The 19,221-nt window shown below is 39.5% G+C and overlaps 1 protein-coding gene across 17 annotated transcripts in view; it reads left to right on the forward strand.

Annotated features, from left to right (window-relative positions):
* Positions 1–19,221, forward strand: part of CCDC148 (coiled-coil domain containing 148) — a 330,637-nt gene that overhangs the window by 37,395 nt on the left and 274,021 nt on the right. For 8 of the 17 annotated variants that reach the window (XM_081582922.1, XM_081582919.1, XM_081582933.1 and 5 more), the window contains one exon: positions 1,520–1,612. The exons of the other annotated variants lie outside the window; for them this stretch is intronic. The gene's annotated coding sequence lies outside the window, so the exon portion shown is untranslated. The remainder of the gene's footprint in view (positions 1–1,519; positions 1,613–19,221) is intronic. 17 annotated transcript variants of the gene reach the window in all.

Genomic DNA, 19,221 nt, shown 5'->3' on the forward strand with positions numbered 1-19,221 from the left:
CTTGACTAGACGGACTTTTGTTGGCAAAGTAATGTCTCTGCTTTTAAATATGCTATCTAGGTTGGCCATAACCCTCCTTCCAAGCAGTAAGCATCTTTTAATTTCATGGCTGCAATCACCATCAGCAGTGATTTTGGAGCCCCCAAAAATAAAGTCTGACACTGTTTCCACTGTTTCCCCATCTATTTCCCATGTAGTGATGGGACCAGATGCCATGATCTTAGTTATCTGAACGTTGAGCTTCAAGCCAACTTTTTCAGTCTCCTCTTTCACTTTCATCAAGAGGCTCTTTAGTTCTTCACTTTCTGCCATAAGAATGGTGTCATCTGCATATCTGAGGTTATTGATATTTCTCCCAGCAATCTTGATTCCAGCTTGTGTTTCTTCCAGCCCAGCATTTCTCATGATGTACTTTGCATATAAGTTAAATAAGCAGGGTGACAATATACAGCCTTGACGTGCTCCTTTTCCTATTTGGAACCAGTCTGTTGTTCCATGTCCAGTTCTAACTGTTGCTTCCTGACCTGCATACAGGTTTCTCAAGAGACAGGTCAGATGGTCTGGTATTCCCATCTCCTCCAGAATTTTCCACAGTTTATTGTGATCCACACAGTCAAAGGCTTTGGCATAGTCAATAATGCAGAAATAGATGTTTTTCTGGAACTCTCTTGCTTTTTTGATGACCCAGCGGATATTGGCAATTTGATCTCTGGTTCCTCTGCCTTTTCTAAAACCAGCTTGAACATCTGGAAGTTCACGGTTCACGTATTGCTGAAGCCTGGCTTGGAGAATTTTGAGCATTACTTTACTAGCATGTGAGATGAGTGCAATCGTGCGGTAGTTTGAGCATTCTTTGGCATTGTTTTTCTTTGGGATTGGAACGAAAACTGACCTTTTCCAGTCCTGTGGCCACTGCTGAGTTTTCCAAATTTGCTGGCATATTGAGTGCAGCACTTTCACAGCATCATTTTTCAGGATCTGAAATAGCTCAACTGGAATTCCATCACCTCCACTAGCTTTGTTCGTAGTAATGCTTTCTAAGGCCCACTTGACTTCACATTCCAGAATTATTTAGTCACTGGCAAACAAATTATTTAGTCACTGGCAAACTAGTACAAGGACCAAATCTGGCCAGCAGACTATTCATATAAATAAAGCTTTATTGTAACCATGCTTTTTAGATTAAATATTGTCTATGGCAGCTTTAGGGCTTCCCTGATCACTCAGTGGTCAAGAATCTGCCCGCCAATACAGGAGACATGGGTTTGATCCCTGGATCGGGAAGATCCCCTGGAGAAGGAAATGGCAACCCACTCCAGTATTCTTGCCTGGGAAATCCCATGGACAGAGGAACCTGGCAGGTTATGGTCCATGGGGTCACAAAATAGTCATACTGGACTGAGTAACTAAAATAACAACAGCGAACAATGGCAACTTCAATACACAATAGAATTGGATAGTTATAAAGAGGCTGTACAGTCTGCAAGACATAAAATATTTATTATCTGATTTCTTACAGGAAAGTTTGTCAACCTTCGATTTAGTTTATCCCAGGTTTTAAAAATCAGGAGAAAAATTTTTTAAAAATCTGAAACAGGATGTCTTCTTAAAGGTAGGAATTGTGCCTTCACTCATCATTTTATCCTTAGTTCCTAGCCTAGAGCCAGGCTTACAGAAGATACTAAACAAATATTTGTGGAATTGAATTGATTACATTAATTTTAAAAATTAAATACTTAAAGATGAAATTTCCTCCTGTTATGTTGTTATTAAGGTTGGCACTGTAGAGTAAACTAGCAGGACTAGCCCATTAGAATGACCATTATATAATCTCCCTGGGTGATTTGTAATACATTAGAAAAACATTCCTTTTGTGAAAAAAACTATTAGTTTAATAGAATCATATGTTTGAGAGAGAATACTTCACCCCCTGCTGTTGCTTTTAATGTCCTGCCTTATATGCTAAGATTCCTTGAATAATTTCTTAATACTTTAGGCATGATCATTCATCAAATTCCAAGACTCACAAACATGAAGTTCTTCACGTATTTTCAATATGTGTATTGTAATACCTGGTTTGGAAAAATTGAGTAGAAAAATCTTTGTACCTATCTGGTTACAGATGTATTACAAAATTAATTTTAATATTTGTTGCATTGCTATAAAGATCAAAATGCTCTAAACTATTGTAATTATTCATCAATTGTATTCAAAATTTTGCAAAGAAAAGAATCTAATTTTAGAAATGATGCTTTTTAAAAATTAGTGTATGGACTTCTGGCTTTCCTTCTGTGAGTCCATTCATTTTTCTGTGATGGAACAAATATTAATATTAAGTTTGGAAATTTTTTCACAAAATGCTTCTTATTGATAAGAATCACCTGTGATACTTGTTTCAAAAAAGTTCCAGGGGGAAAGATGAATAGCTAGAACACAGAGGATTTGTGGGGGCAGTGAAACTATTCTGTTTGATACTATGGTGGATACATGTCATTATGCATTTGTCCAGATCCATAGAATGTTCAACACCAAGAGTCAACCTTAATGTAACTACGGACTTTGGGTAATAATGGTATGTCAAATGTAGGTTCATCAGTCATAATGAATGTACCATTCTGGTGGGGAATGTTGATAACAGCTATACATGTATGGCAGAGGGAATATATGGGAAATCTTTGTGCTTTTCTCCAAAGCATGCTATGAACCTAATGCTGCTATAAAAAAGTAAAATCTTAAACAAAAAGTAATAAAATTCCTAAGCCTCCTAAATTCCCATTCAGTATTTGTGGGGTGGGGCCCAGGACTCTTTTAAGTATAAATACTCCAAGTGATTCACATCATCAGAGAAGTTTTAGGAAATGTTACTATAAAGAATGCGTTCACATTTTAAAAATCATATATGAAGTGATTTACTAATCTTGAAAAACTTACCTAGTCCTATTGATATACTCCCACCATTGATAAATGTCATATTGAGTGAGGTAAGTCAGATAGAGGAGAAACATCATATGACATCTCTTATATGTGGAATCTAAAAAGAAATGATACAAATGAACTTATTTACAAAATAGAAACAAATCCACAGACTTAGAAAACAAATTTAGGGTTGCTGGAGGGGAAGGATGGGGGGAGGGGCTATTTAGGGAGTTTGAGATCTACATGTATACACTGCTATATTTAAAATGGATAATCAACAAGGACCTACTATACAGCACAGGGAACTTTACTCAGTGTTATTTATGAACTAGCCTGGATGGGAGGGAAGTTTAGGGGAGAAGGGACACATGGATATTTATGGTTGAATCCCATTGCTGTCCACTGAAAACTATCACAACATTGTTAATTGGCTATACTCCAATATAAGATAAAAAGTTTGTAAAAAAGAATGCCTCCACATTTTTAAAAATCATATATGAAGCAATTTGAGTAAGCTCGAAAAACTTACCTGATCCTATTAATATACTCCTACCAATGATGAGGCCATTTCAATATTTATACATAGAATTTAATATTTGCACTTTAAAACGCTAAATATTAAAAAATGTTATCAATTACTTATAGTGAGTCTCTTTTGATATTTCAGTCACTGACTCTCCTTCAATATTTTAAACATATTTGGGTCAGAGATTTCCCCTGAGAAGTTGATGAAATCTGTGTAATCTCTCCCCAGGAAAGTTAGCACAAAACATTTTTGCATATAATCACAAGATTTCTACTTACCCTGACATATAGTAATGGACTATAATTACAGACCAGTTTAAGAAATATTCTTCAGATGGAGCCCCTTTGTTTTTAATTTTGCTCTATATGTAAATGTCTTTACCCTTTGGGTTTTTTTCCATCAGGTGTTATAAATTTAATAATTGTGTCAGTATCCTGACTGTATGTATCTCTCTTTCCAGTTAAATAGGACATATATCATCATTGTACTTCTTTTGCTTAATATGTCCTTTAAAAAATAAAAATTTCACATATTTTGATACAGCTGTGGATTTGGGGGATGCTATGTATGGAAAGAGCAGGAAGTTGACAATTTGTCAGTAGAATAATAGAGGGACAGTTGTCTTGAGACTGGGTGACTCCTGGTGGAGTATGAGGGAAGGAAGAAGGTGCCTGGGGAAGGAGCTGAAGGACCAGGAGCCAGCAATGAAAAACAGGCAGACCAGAGTCCAAGGGGTGAATTCACAGGAAGCTGGCAACGCAAGCCCTTGATTCCTCCCTGGTTTTAGAAATGGGAATTCAGTGAGGGATGCAAACAGCTTGGATGGCAGATGGCTTCAGAGAGAACTGTTTCAACCCAAATTTGAGCCATGTATTGAAAACTCAGGCAGAAAGAATCTTGTTTTCTTCAAGGTTTTAGGAATGAGGTCAGTGGGAGAGAGTGAGAGAGAAATATTGAGTGGGGCAGAGAGGGAAGAGGAAAGGAGAGAGAGAAATGAGACAGAGAGGAAATCAGAGACAGAAAGAGAGAAGTTCAGCAAAGAAACCACACTTGTATTAATGTAGACAAAACTGGGCTCATTGATTATGCTGGAAATGTCATCTGCCTCCCTGGCTGTAATGTCAACAGCGTGTACTTCAAAATGATTTCCTGAAAGTATATATTTGTAGTGTTTCATGCCTCACTGTGAGAGGAAGAGTATCAGAAAATACAAGAGGGCCAGTGCCTTACCTGTATGCCAAATTGGATGCAGGGCTCACACTAGCCCATAGGACGCATGTGTGAATGAGAAACAGGCAGACAGTCTCACACCAGGATGTGTGGCTTACTAAGCAGCACAGTTGAGATTTCAGCCCCGATTCTCTCCACTGCCAGACCTGCCTGTTCAGGAACATCCCTGCCCAACACTTGGAGTTCTCCCTGTTACAAAAAATTGAATTTCTGCTTAAGCTTCAGGCAGTAGAGCAGATGAGAGCCCTTGGATCTATATAAAGACAGTGTAGGTCTCTTACAAGTCAGAGCTTCTACTGTAAATATCGTAAATTTTTTTTAGGATTCAAATTATCCAAGTATGAATCTGGGCATTAAGGTCATAGAGCAGTCAGGTTTAGGGGAGATGTAGCTTGAAGTCAAGGAGGAAGAAGACACTGGTCCATCCGCATCACAGAGAGCCACCCTGGCGGTCAGTCAAGATGCAGATGTTTCAGGCAGATTGTTCTCACATCCATAAACTAGTTATAATTTTCATGTTTTCACAAATAACTACAGAAATAGTTTCAGAAGTCACCATGTTCATATTGTTACTGCCTTTTTTGTAATTTCTTGTTAATCTTTTCTGTTTCTTTTTTTCCTGTTTCTTAACAAAAATAAAGAAAACACAAGTATGCATTTTTGTTTTTCTCATTTTCTTTTAAAAACAGGGAAAATATTTAAATACTCCCCATTGTGCCCTTTTACTCTTTCTACTGACTCATTTGTCATTTGGTAACTTATCTCTTCTTTGCAAAAAGTTTCAATGAACTGATCTACATACATAGTCACAAGGGCTCCATAACATTATCAAAATTAACAAAATGTATACACTATTATTAATATATATAAAATGGATAACCAAGTATCTATCGCATAGCACAGGAAACTCTGCTCAATATTGTGTAATAGTCTATAATGGGAAATAATCTGAAAAAGAATATATATATTACAAGATGATTTAAAATAAACATTCACTGGTTGCCCTCTTACAAGCCTCAGGGTGGAATTGGCTAATTTTCTGGAAGCACAATGCTTGAGTTAAGGATTTCGGAGAGGAAGGCTGAGCCTCTCTAGTGACTGGAATATTCTGGAGCACTGTCCAGGTTACTGCCTTCCTGGTTTGATGATTTATTCCTGTGCTATTTCTTTTAAAAATTTTCAGTTCAGTTCAGTCGCTCAGTCGTGTCCAACTCTTTGCAACCCCATGAATTGCAGCACACCAGGCCTCCCTGTCCATCACCAACTCCTGGAGTTTACCCAAACCCATGTCCCCATGTCCATCAAGTCAGTGATGCCATCCAACCATCTCATCCTCTGTCGTCTCCTTCTCCTCCTGCCCCCAATCCTTCCTAGCATTAGGGTCTTTTCCAATGAGTCAACTCTTCGCATGAGGTGGCCAAAGTATTGGAGTTTCAGCTTCAACATCAGTCCTTCCAATGAACACCCAGGACTGATCTCCTTTAGGATGGACTGGTTGGATCTCCTTGCAGTCCAAGGGACTCTCAAGAGTCTTCTCCAACACCACAGTTCAAAAGCATCAATTCTTCAGCACTCAGCTTTCTTCACTGTCCAACTCTCACATCCATACATGACCACTGGAAAAACCATAGCCTTGACTAGACGGCCTTTGTTGGCAAAGTAATGTCTCTGCTTTTAAATATGCTATCGAGGTTGGTCATAACCTTCCTTCCCAGGAGTAAGCATCTTTTAATTTCATGGCTGCAATCACCATCTGCATTGATTTTGGAGCCCCCAAAATAAAGTCTGACCCTGTTTCCACTGTTTCCCCATCTATTTCCCATGAAGTGATGGGAACAGATACCATGATCTTAGTTTTCTGAATGTTCAGCTTTACGCCAACTTTTTCAGTCTCCTCTTTCACTTTCATCAAGAGGCTGCTCAGTTCCTCTTCGCTTTCTGCCATAAGAGTGGTGTCATCTGCATATCTGAGGTTATTGATATTTCTCCCGGCAATCTTGATTCCAGCTTGTGTTTCTTCCAGCCCAGCGTTTCTCATGATGTACTTTGCATATAAGTTAAATAAGCAGGGTGACAATATACAGCCTTGATGTACTCCTTTTCCTATTTGGAACCAGTCTGTTGTTCCATGTCCAGTTCTAACTGTTGCTTCCTGACCTGCATACAGGTTTCTCAAGAGACAGGTCAGATGGTCTGGTAATCCTGTCTCTTTTAGAACTAGTTTAATTTCTAGCACAAAAGCTATGCTGAAAACACCACATGAAAAATGTATACAGATCTAGGAAATGGTTAAGGATATTTCATGATAAATGCAAAGTTTAAAAACTCGATTTCAAAGTCTTATGTAAATTGATGTTGCAAAGGAGTGTGATCTGTTTAAATTTAGAATGCTGAAACAGTTTGGGCATTAACAGTTGTTTTTGGTGTGATCCAATCTTCAACCAACTGATATTTTCAGTTAGCTTGAGTTCTTCCTCATTGCTAATATTTCCATTGAGGGGTAGCTTGGCATCCTCATTTGTTTATACAGTTTGTACTTCATGTTGCTTATCACTAAAACCTTGCTCCTAGTCCCCAGTATTCTATGCAGCTAGACTGTGCTCCATAGACAATGATTAGATTGACTTTCTGTCACTACCATCATATTGCTAATAGAGCTGCCTTTCAACCTCAAAGTATCTTGGATTAGATAAGAAATCATGTGGTCCCTCTAAGATTTCTCACTGATAATAATGGCTAACTTTTGGGGACATTTGCTCTCTACCAGGCACTATCCTAAACTCTTTACATATATGATTTCATTTATAACTGAAAGTGAAAGTCACTCAGTCATGTCCAACTCTTTGCGACCCCTGGACCATACAGTCCATGGAATTCTCCAGGATAGAATACTGGAGTGGGTAGCCTTTCCCCTCTCCAGGGGATCTTCCCAAACCAGGAATGGAACCCAGGTCTTCCACATTGCAGGTGGATTTTTTACCAGCTGAGCCACAAGGAAAGCCCATTTACAACTTCATTTATAACTGAATATAGCCTAATTTCCATTCGGCAACTAGTGTTATATTACAAGAGACAGTGGAAGCTAAAAGCTTAAGTAATTTACTCATGTCATACAACTAGTATAACTGAAGAAATGAGACTTGAATTTGGGCCTGTTTAATCCACACAATGACTGTTTGTTACTGAAACTGTGATATTAGGACCAATTTGTGGCTACCAGTGCCCAAGTTAGTTTGGCAGCAGCATAAGGAGCTGTGGGCCACTGAGTGTCTTTTGATGGCCTTAAATTTATTCAGCCCATTCATCTGATAAATAACTTAGTTCTTTTTATTTTTTTTAATAAATGACAAAGCAAAACAAAGAATTTTTTTATTGAGCCAGGACTGATAATCTTGACAGTGTTATGTTACAATGGCGTTTTAAATTTTGTGCTAGCTACCATTTTAATTGTTCAGTTTGATGGGTGCATTAGGGACAGTGGTTCACTGTTTCACTTTGGAAAAGCTGCTCTCTGTCAGGTTTGTGAACAGCTTTATTGTTTCATTCACATAAAGGTCAGTAGCTCTAAAAATACAGACTTTAATGGGTGATATAGTAGATATTTTCTATGTGTTGCAGGTGCTTTCTCCCATTGATTGAAATGAGTACTTTAGTACCTTCTGGAGAGAAGATGTACATGTGTGTGTATGTGTGTGTGTGTGAGTGCATGCATGTGTTGTTTGAAAGCCCAGTCTTAGAAACATACACTAGATTTTTCAAATCTTTCTTAAGAAATATCAACATCCCTTGTGAATTTCTTATGTATCATTGGGTTTGATAGGCATTTTTGTCTGTGTAACTTCGAAACAGACTCTCAGTGAGAAAAACAGAAGAAAGATTTGCTGTGGGTTTTGTTTGATTTAAAAAATTGAATCAATTGATTCTGTTTAGTTTGGCAACCTTACAGGTAACTTCAGCTTCAGCGTCTTCAAACCTATCTCAGCTTTTTCCTGGCCAAAGAGACTATTTTTTTCCTTTTGTTTCTTTTCTTAGCTTGATGAAGTGTTAAGATTTGTGCATTTCAGAATAGACCATTTAAAACTGAAGAAGCCACATTGTTTAGTTCACTGGACTGGGAGCCTTAGAGACATGCTCTATTCTCAGCTCTGGAAAAATCTCTTTAAGCAGAATCACATGACCTGAAAAACAATATTACTGTAGCTTGAGATAGTACATTTTACTTTCTAATCAGCTGTTGAAATCATAGTATTAACTGGAAAGTTCTTGGCAAAGTTATGCTATCTATGTAGACATGTTCTAAATCCTGGCAGAGAATATTCCTTTGAGTTACATTTTTCTACAACTTTCAAAGGTCTCTTCTTGACTGTAGTCCTTCATCCTCACTAGAATAATACAAGATTAATCTATCCGTTGGGAGGATGAAGATATATTGAACGAAGTTACTACAAATAACCTATAGAAATGTTAACACATCATAATCCCCAACTCTAGTGGTCTGGGGGTTGGGGTGGTGGTGAGGAAATTGGGTTCCTCTGTTCTATAAGTGGGACTCTTGGTGACCCCATGCCTAACACCCCAGGGAAATTAGATTCTTAGCTGTGCTCTTCTAGACTTTGACATATGTTTCCCTTGACCTTTTTCTTCTGTATTCAACCAACCCATATCTGCATTAAAAATAAGAAACAAACAATAAAAAAAACACTTCATTAAAGCAAGAAAATTTTAAAGGAAAAAAAACAGTTGGAAACCACACAGTGAACAAAAGACAGTTTCTGAAGACAGTGCAGTGAGCAGTGCAAAGTAATGGGTTTCAGAAGAATTAAGCTCTAACAAGCTGCACCATTTACTAGATTTGTGCCTTTAAGCAATGGTTTAATCTCTTCATCTCCATTCATCTGTAAAATAGAGAATTTCACTTTGTACAGCTAGTCTGCGATCAAATGATAAACAGGAAAGTACTTTGTAGAAGATGGATATTGGCTGTTGAGTTGATGATGAACCTCTTGCCTTGGGGCTGTTGAGTATATTCAGTGCACAACCCAGTTATTTTCCTCCACTTTATGGAAACCCCTAAGGAGAAGTAATTTCAGATTGTGTGCCATCACGTGATCTCTCTTCCCTTCTGGTCTTGTCTTGGGTTCTCTAGTGGAGGTTGGGGCTTGTCTGCTCTGGCACAGCTTGTACTCCAATTCCTCTTGACGGCCTGCTTTCCCAACCTCTCCCTCTTGCTCTGCCAGTACCTCATTCCCTTGTTGTCCCTGGGGAAGTTCTAATTTGTGGATACCTCCCTTGCCTCTGTGAAGTTTTCTAGCTTCAAATCTCTCTCTCTCTTTTTTTTTTCTGATTGTATGATTTTATTTTATTATTTTTTAAATTTAATTAATTTATTTTAATTGCAGGCTAATTACTTTACAATATTGTAGTGGTTTTTGCCATACATTGACATGAATCAGCCATGAGTGTACATGTGTTCCCCATCCAGAACCCCCCTCCCACCACCCTCCCCATCCCATGCCTCTGGGTCATCCCAGTGCAGCAACACTGAGCATCCTGTCTCATGCATCGAACCTGGACTGGTGATCTGTTTTACATATGATAATATACATGATTCAATGCTATTCTCTCAAATCATCCCACCCTCACCTTCTCCAACAGAGTCCAAAAGACTGTTCTTTACATCTGTGTCACTTTTGCTGTCTCGCATATAGGGTTATCATTACCATCTTTCTAAATTCCATATATATGTGTTAGTATACTGTATTGGTGTTTTTCTTTCTGACTTACTTCACTCTGTATAATAGGAAACTTCACTCCAGTTTCATCCACCTCATTAGAACTGATTCAAATGTGTTCTTTTTAATGGCTGAGTAATATTCCATTGTGTATATATGTATCACAGCTTTCTTATCCATTCGTCTGCCGATGGACATCTAGGTTGCTTCCATGTCCTGGCTATTATAAACAGTGCTGCGATGAACATTGGGGTACATGTGTCTCTTTCAGTTCTGGTTTCCTCGGTGTGTATGCCCAGCAGTGGGATTGCTGGGTCATATGGCAGTTCTGTTTCCAGTTTTTTAAGGAATCTCCACAGTGATTCCGCTATGTTCTCCATAGTGGATGTACTAGTTTGCATTCCCACCAACAGTGTAAGAGGGTTCCCTTTTCTCTACACCCTCTCCAGAATTTATTGTTTGTAGATTTCTGGTTAACAGCCATTCTGACAGGCATGGAGTGGTACCTCTTGCGGTTTTGATTTGCATTTCTCTGATAATGAGTGATGTTGAGCATCTTTTCATGTGTTTGTTAGCCATCTGTATGTCTTCTTTGGAGAACTGTCTGTTTAGTTCTTTGGCTCATTTTTTGATTGCTGCTAAGTTGCTTCAGACATATCCGACTCTGTGCGACCCCATAGACGGCAGCCTGCCAGGCTACTCTGTCCCTGGGATTCTCCAGGCAAGAATACTGGAGTGGGTTGCCATTTCCCTCTCCATTTTTTGATTGGGTTGTTTATTTTTCTGGAATTGAGCTGCAGGAGTTGCTTGTATATTTTTGAGATTAATTCTTTGTCAGTTTCTTCATTTGCTATTATATTCTACCATAATAGATAGATATATTCCTAAGTATTTCATTCTTTTCGTTGCAATGGTGAATGGAATTCTTTCCTTAATTTCTCTTTCTGTTTTCTCGTTGTTAGTGTATAGGAATGCAAGGGATTTCTGTGTGTAAATTTTATATCCTGCAACTTTACTATATTCATTGATTAGCTCTAATAATTTTCTGATGGAGTCTTTAGGGTTTTCTATGTAGAGGATCATGTCATCTGCAAACAGTGAGATCTTTACTTCTTCTTTTCCAATCTGGATTCCTTTTATTTCTTTTTATGATCTGAGTGCTGTGGCCAAAACTTCCAAAACTATGTTGAATAGTAGTGGTGAGAGTGGACACCCTTGTCTTGTTCCTGACTTTAGGGGAAATGCTTTCAATTTTTCACCATTGAGGATAATGTTTGCTGTGAGTTTGTCACATATAGATTTTATTATGTTAAGGTATGTTCCTTCTATGCCTGTTTTCTGGTGGGTTTTTATCATAAATGGATGTTGAATTTTGTCAAAGGCTTTCTCTGCATCTATTGAGATAATCACATGGTTTTTATCTTTCAATTTGTTAATGTGGTGTATTACATTGATTGATTTGCAGATATTAAAGAATCTTTGCATCCCTGGGATAAAGCCCACTTGGTCATGATGTATGATCTTTTTTAATATGTTTTTGGATTCTGTTTGCTAGAATTTTGTTAAGGATTTTTGCATCTATGTTCATCAGTGATATTGGCCTGTAGATTTCTTTTTTTGTGGCATCTTTGTCTGGTTTCGGTATTAGGGTGATGGTGGCCTCATAGAATGAGCTTGGAAGTTTACCTTCCTCTGCAATTTTCTGGAAGAGTTTGAGTAGGATAGGTGTTAGCTCTTCTCTAAATTTTTGGTAGAATTCAGCTGTGAAGCTGTCTGGTCCTGGGCTTTTGTATGCTGGAAGATTTCTGATTACAGTTTCAATTTCCGTGCTTGTGATGGGTCTGTTAAGATCTATTTCTTCCTAGTTCAGTATTGGAAAGTTATTCTTTTCTAAGAATTTGTCCATTTCTTCCAAGTTGTCCATTTTATTGGCATATAGTTGCTGATAGTAGTCTCTTATGATCCTGTGTATTTCTGTGTTGTCTGTTGTGATTTCTCCATTTTCATTTCTAATTTTGTTGATTTGATTCTTCTCCCTTTGTTTCTTGATAAGTCTGGCTAATGGTTTGTCAACTTTATTTATCTTCTCAAAGAACCAGCTTTTAGTTTTGTTGATTTTTGCTATGGTCTCTTTTGTTTCTTTTGCATTTATTTCTGCCCCAATTTTTAAGATTTCTTTCCTTCTACTAACCCTGGGGTTCTTCATTTCTTCCTTTTCTAGTTGCTTTAGGTGTAGAGTTAGGTTATTTATTTGACTTTTTTCTTGTTTCTTGAGGTTGTATTGCTATGAACTTAGCACTGCTTTTACAGTGTCCCATAGGTTTGGGGTTGTTGTGTTTTCATTTTCATTCATTTCTATGCATATTTTGATTTCTTTTTTGAGTTCTTCTGTGATTTGTTGGTTATTCAGAAGTGTGTTGTTTAGCCTCCATATGTTTGTATTTTAATAGTTTTTTTCCTGTAATTGACATCTAATCTTACTGCATTGTGGTCAGAAAAGATGCTTGGAATGATTTCAATTTTTCTGAACTTACCAAGGCTAGATTTATGGCCCAGGATGTGACCTATCCTGGAGAAGTTTCTATGTGCACTTGAGAAAAAGGTGAAATTCATTGTTTTGGGGTGAAATGTGCTATAGATATCAATTAGATCTAACTGGTCCATTGTATCATTTAACGTTTGTTTCCTTGTTAATTTTCTGTTTATTTGATCTGCCAATGGTGTGAGTGGGGTATTAAAGTCTCCCACTATTATTGTGTTATTGTTAACTTCCCCTTTCATACTTGTTAGCATTTGCCTTACCTATTGCGGTGCTCCTATGTTGGGTGCCTATTGGTAAGTATGGTCCCATTGCCATTTACTTTGTTGTTTTGGGTTTGAGTTTATACACTCTTTCTGTGTTTCCTGGCTAGAGAAGATCCTTTAGCATTTGTTGAAGAGCTGGTTTGGTGGTGCTGAATTCTCTGAGCTTTTGCTTGTCTGTAAAGTTTTTGATTTCTCCTTCATATTTGAATGAGATCCTTGCTGGGTACAGTAATCTGGGTTGTAGGTTTTTCTCTTTCATCACTTTAAGTATATTCTGCCATTCCCTTCTGGCCTGAAGAGTTTCTATTGAAAGATCAGCTGTTATCCTTATGGGAATCCCCTTGTGTTTTATTTGTCATTTTTCCCTTGCTGCTTTTAATATTTGTTCTTTGTGTTTGATCTTTGTTAATTTGATTAGTATGTGTCTTCGGGTGTTTCACCTTGGGATTATCCTGTTTGGGACTCTCTGGGTTTTTTGGAGTTGGGTGACTATTTCCTTCCCCATTTTAGGGAAGTTTTCAACTATTATCTCCTCAAGTATTTTCTCATGGCCTTTCTTTCTGTCTTCTTCTTCCAGGACTCCTATGATTCAAGTGTTGGTGCATTTAACATTGTCCCAGAGGTCTCTGAGGTTGTCCTCATTTCTTTTAATTCTTTTTTCCTCTCTGTTTCATTTATTTCTACCATTCTATCTTCTACCACACTTATCCTATCTTCTGCCTCCATTATTCTACTGTTGGTTCCCTCCAGAATATTTTTGATCTCATTTATTGCATTATTCATTACTGACTGACTCTTTTTTATTTCTTCTAGGTCCTTTAAAACATTTGTTACATCTTCTCAATCCTTGTCTCCAGGCTATTTATCTGTAACTCCATTTTATTTTCAGATTTTGGATCATTTTTATTATCATTATTCTTAATTCTTTTTCCCTCTCTCCTCCTCTTTTGTTCGGTTTGGTGGGCTTTTATCATGTTCCTTTACCTGCTGAGTATTTCTCTGTCTTTTCATCTTGTTTGGATTGCTGTGTTTGGGCTGGCCTTTCTGTATGCTGGAAGTTTGTGGTTCCTCTTTATTGTGCAGGTTCCTCCCTGTGGGTGGGGTTGGACGAGTGGTTTGTCAAGGTTTCCTGGTTAGGGAAGCTTGCGTCAGTGTTCTGGTGGGTGGAGCTGGATCTCTTCTCTCTGGAGTGCAATGAAGTGTCCAGTAGTGAGTTTTGAGATGTCTATGGGTTTGGTGTGACTTTGGGCAGCTTGTATATTGAAGCTCAGGGCTATGTTCCTGCAACACTGGAGAATTTGCATGGTATATCTTGCTCTGGAACTTGGTGGTTCTTGGGTGGTGCTTGGTTTCAGTGTAGGTATGGAGGCTTTTGGATGAGCTCTTATCGATTAATGTTGCCTGGAGTCAGGAGTTCTCTGGTGTTCTCAGGTTTTGGACTTAAGCCTCCTGCCTCTGGTTTTCTGTCTTATTCTTACAGTAGCCTCAAGACTTCTCCATCCATACAGCACTGATGATAAAACATCTAGGTTAATGGTGAAAAGATTCTCCACATTCAGGGATACCCAGAGAGGTTCACAGAGTTACATGGAAAAGAGAAGAGGGAGGAGGGAGATAGAGGTGACCAGGAGGAGAAGAGGCGGAATCAAAAGAGGGGAAAGCAATCTAGCCAGTAATCAATTCCCTATCTGCTCTCCACAGTCTGGAACCCTCAGAGAGGTTCACGGAGTTACATAGAGAAGAGAAGAGGGAGGAAGGAGATAGATTTGAGCAGGAGGAGAAAAGGGGGAACCAAAAGGAGAGATACAGATGTAGCCAGTAATCAGTTCCCTCAGTGTTCTCCACAGCCCAGAACACACAAAGAGATTCAGAGTTGAGTAGAAAAGAGAAAGGGGAGGGAGGAGATAGAGGTGACCTGGGGGAGAAAAAGGAGAGTCCAAAGGGGGAGAGAGTAATCAAGCCAGTAATCACACTCCTAAGTAAACATGAATACTGAAGATTGAATTCTTAAAGGTACAAAACTGATAACAAATGCCAAAAAGCAAAGATTAAAAATCTAGAGTAGAGGTTAGACTCTCAAAAATACACTATTAAACAAAGCAAAATCACAAAAATTATAAAAAATATATATGAAATTTGCTTTAAAAATAGGGGGTTTTTTTGGCAAGGTAATAGTGGGTTATAAAAATCAAAATTAAAAGATTAATAGAGGACTTAAAAATAAAAAAAATTTTAATTTAAAAAATGATAATAATAAAAATATATCTAGGAATTTCTCTGGAGCTGTTGCGGGCAGTGTGGGGTCAGTTCAGTTTCAGATAGTTCCGTCTTATACTTCTCAAGGTCTATAAGCCCCTTCCAATGTGTTCCGTGCTAACTACAGGGTTTTAATCTGTTGCACCTGTCACTTCCAAGGCGGTTCCCTCTGTTTATTTTGGCTTCTTCTGTTTGCAGGTCTCTTCAGTGTCTAATTTCCACCCTGAAACAAGGGAGTGAAGGTGGTCACTTATTTAGGCTCACTTGTTCAGTCATGCTGTGGGGAGAGAGGAGCACTGCAAACAAATATCACTGGTGTGTGTGGGGAGTGCTTGCAGTGTCTGGGCCACACTGGGTTTGTCCCCGCTCACGGCGTGTGTGCTTTCCCAGTCTACACTGCTCAGTCTCCAGGTTGCTCTGCAGGGGAACTTTCTGAGGTGGGCCCTGGGTTGCATGCACTTCCCAGGTCTAAGCCACTCGGGTTCAGGTTCTCGGGTACTCCACAAAGGCACAGACGGTTGGGCCTGCATTTTGTGCCCTTCCCAGGTCAGAGCTGCTCAGGCGACCAGGTGCTTGGTGAGTGCACTCTCCCCCAGGTGGGCTTGCATCTTATCGCCTCCCTGGTCCCAGCCGCTTGGTTTCCTGGGTGGCAGCAGGCGCACCTTCTCAGGTGTGCCGTGTGTCTCTTCTGGGGAGCTGATCTCTGGCTGTGCCCTCCCAGTGGATGTCAATCGTCCAGGATCCTAGGAAGACTTGATTAGCAACTGGGAGCCTGCTTGCAGTTTGGTAGAGGATGCTGTCTCTGGGGCCGAGTTTGCCCCTTGCCTTCTGACTCTGACTGTCGCCCGCCTGCCTCCCTGCCTCCCGTGGGAAATGGGCTGGTCCACAGCTGGCTAGCTCTCCTCTGGTATTCACTCAGTCCTTTGTTCAGAGAGCAGGCCGGCAGTGCCCTGGGTCAGGGCTTTTTGCGGGATAGTTCTTTTTTTTTCTTCTCCCTCTCTAGCTACCCCACAGTTCGGGTTCCTATCTCACATTAGCTCCCCCAAATTGCCCTCAGGGTATTCATACCCTGTCCTTACCCTAAGTAATGCAGCCCGCGCCTCCCTGTCCAGCCTTTGCTTGCTGATGGCGGATGTAAGCGTCTGGGCTACTTCTCTGTTGGAAGTTTCCATTAGGCATGTAATCTGTGGGTTTTTTTAATTTATTTATTTTTTCCTCCCAGTTATGTTGCCCTTTGAGATTCCAAAACTCCCCACAGACCTGCTGGTGAGAGGGTTTCCTGGTGTTTGCAAACTTCTCGTCTTTTAAGACTCCCTTCCCGGGATATGTCTCCATCCCTAACTCTTCTCTCTTTTTTGTCTTTTATATTTAGTCCTACCTCCTTCTGAAGACAATGGGCTATCTTTCTGAGTGCCTGATGTCCTCTGCCAGCGTTCAGAAGTTGTTTTGTGGAATTTTCTCAGTGTTCAAATGTTCTTTCGATGAATTGTGGGGGAGAAAGTGGTCTCCCCATCCTATTCCTCTGGCATCTTAGGACCACCCCCTTCAAATCTTTTGGGATCCTATCTTCTCCCCACTCTGGTTCTGTCAGATGGGTTGGCTTGTCTGAAACCTATTTCTAATTGGGATTTTGGGGCAGAGTCTTGCCTTCTTCCCCTGGACTGGAGTGGCTTACAGTGGTCTAACTGCCTTTGAGTTTGGAAGCTCTTTCGCTTCACTCAGCGGCTGATCTCATTGTGCTTCTGGGCAATGCTGATAGAAACTGCTCTTTCCCACTTTTGAAAGCCTCCATGTTGCTTAGGGCTTTCCAAATGAATTTCAATTTCCAGCTTGAGAAAGCAGAGTGAGAATAAAGAAAGCCTGTAACAACTTTATTCTTCTCAACTACTTAACATGAGTAAGAAACTGTGGTGATACTACTTAGAGTCGTCTAAGTATATATAGTGATAATAGCAACAGCAGCACCAATCATTGTCATCATCTCCTTCTGTGTAGTAGTTAAACTTTATTGCCCCTAGCCAGGAATGATGAGAGGTTCTTTATATATATTACATTGTTTAAACCTCACAACCAACTCAGGAGATGAATCAGTTACTATTTTTCTTGTAGGGTTTAAGAAACTGAGACTCTGAGAGGTGAAGTAACTTGTCTGATGTCACAAAACTAGTAATCTGGAGACTCAGTGTTCAAACCCAAGTTTACCTTATTTCAGAACCTGAATATACTGCTACATTGTGAAATATATTAATTTGCTCTTGTGGCAGGGGTCACTAACTCAAATGCCCATAGGATCCAGGCTAGAAATGAGAAGTAGTAGAGATAACCCAGAGTTAGCAAGACAAGAGTACAAACTGAATGGCAAATGGTAACTGATGTTCTTCCACAGGCTGGGGGAATTCTAAGTCATGGTGATGGCTGTGGCTTCCTGAAGAAACTGTGTTCTACCTAAAAAAAGCCAGCTGTGACTTACTCTAGCAGTTGTTCTTATGAGGGCATACACTTTTGAAACATGAACTTGTTTTTTAATTGAAGTATAGTTGATTTACACTATTGCATTAGTTTCAGGTATATAGCAAAGTGATTCGGTTAATATATATATATATATATATATATATATATATATATTCTTTTTTCAATTTTTTTTCATTATTCAGTTCAGTTCAGTCGCTCAGTCGTGTCTGACTCTTTGCAACCCTATGAATTGCAGCACGCCAGGCCTCCCTGTCCATCACCAACTCCCGGAGTTTACCCAAACCCATGTACATCAACTCAGTGATGACATCCAACCATCTCATCATCTTTCGTCCCTTTCTCCTCCTGCCCCCAATCCTTCCCGGCATCAGGGTCTTTTCCAATGAGTCAACTCTTCGCATGAGGTGGCCAAAGTATTGGAGTTTCAGCTTCAACATCAGTCCTTCCAATGAACACCCAGGACTGATCTCCTTTAGGATGGACTGGTTGGATCTCCTTGCAGTCCAAGGGACTCTCAAGAGTCTTCTCTGACACCACAGTTCAAAAGCATCAATTCTTCGGCACTCAGCTTTCTTCACCATCCAACTCTCACGTCCATACATGACCACTGGAAAAACCATAGCTTTGACTAGATGGACCTTTGTTGGCAAAGTAATGTCTCTGCTTTTAAATATGCTATCGAGGTTGGTCATAACCTTCCTTCCAAGGAGTAAATGTCTTTTAATTTCATGGCTGCAATCACCATCTGCAGTGATTTTGGAGCCCCCCAAAATAAAGTCTGACACTGTTTCCACTGTTTCCCCATCTATTTCCCATGAAGTGATGGGACCAGATGCCATAATCTTAGTTTTCTGAACGTTGAGCTTTAAGCCAACTTTTTCACTCTCCTCTTTCACTATCAAGAGGCTCTTTAGTTCTTCACTTTCTGCCATAAGGGTGGTGTCATCTGCATATCTGAGGTTATTGATATTTCTCCTGGCAATCTTCCTTCCAGGTTGTGTTTCTTCCAGCCCAGTGTTTCTCATGATGTACTCTGCATATAAGTTAAATAAGCAGGGTGACAATATACAGCCTTGACGTACTCCTTTTCCTATTTGGAACCAGTCTGTTGTTCCATGTCCAGTTCTAACTGTTGCTTCCTGACCTGCATACAGGTTTCTCAAGAGGCAGGTCAGATGGTCTGGTATCCCCATCTCTCAGAATTTTCCACAGTTTATTGTGATCCACACAGTCAAAGGCTTTGGCATAGTCAACAAAGCAGAAATAGATGTTTTTCTGGAACTC

This window comes from Giraffa tippelskirchi, chromosome 3, assembly GCF_054371585.1.
Source record: "Giraffa tippelskirchi isolate mGirTip1 chromosome 3, T2T-mGirTip1v1.2.pri, whole genome shotgun sequence".
Taxonomy (NCBI): Eukaryota; Metazoa; Chordata; class Mammalia; order Artiodactyla; family Giraffidae; genus Giraffa; species Giraffa tippelskirchi.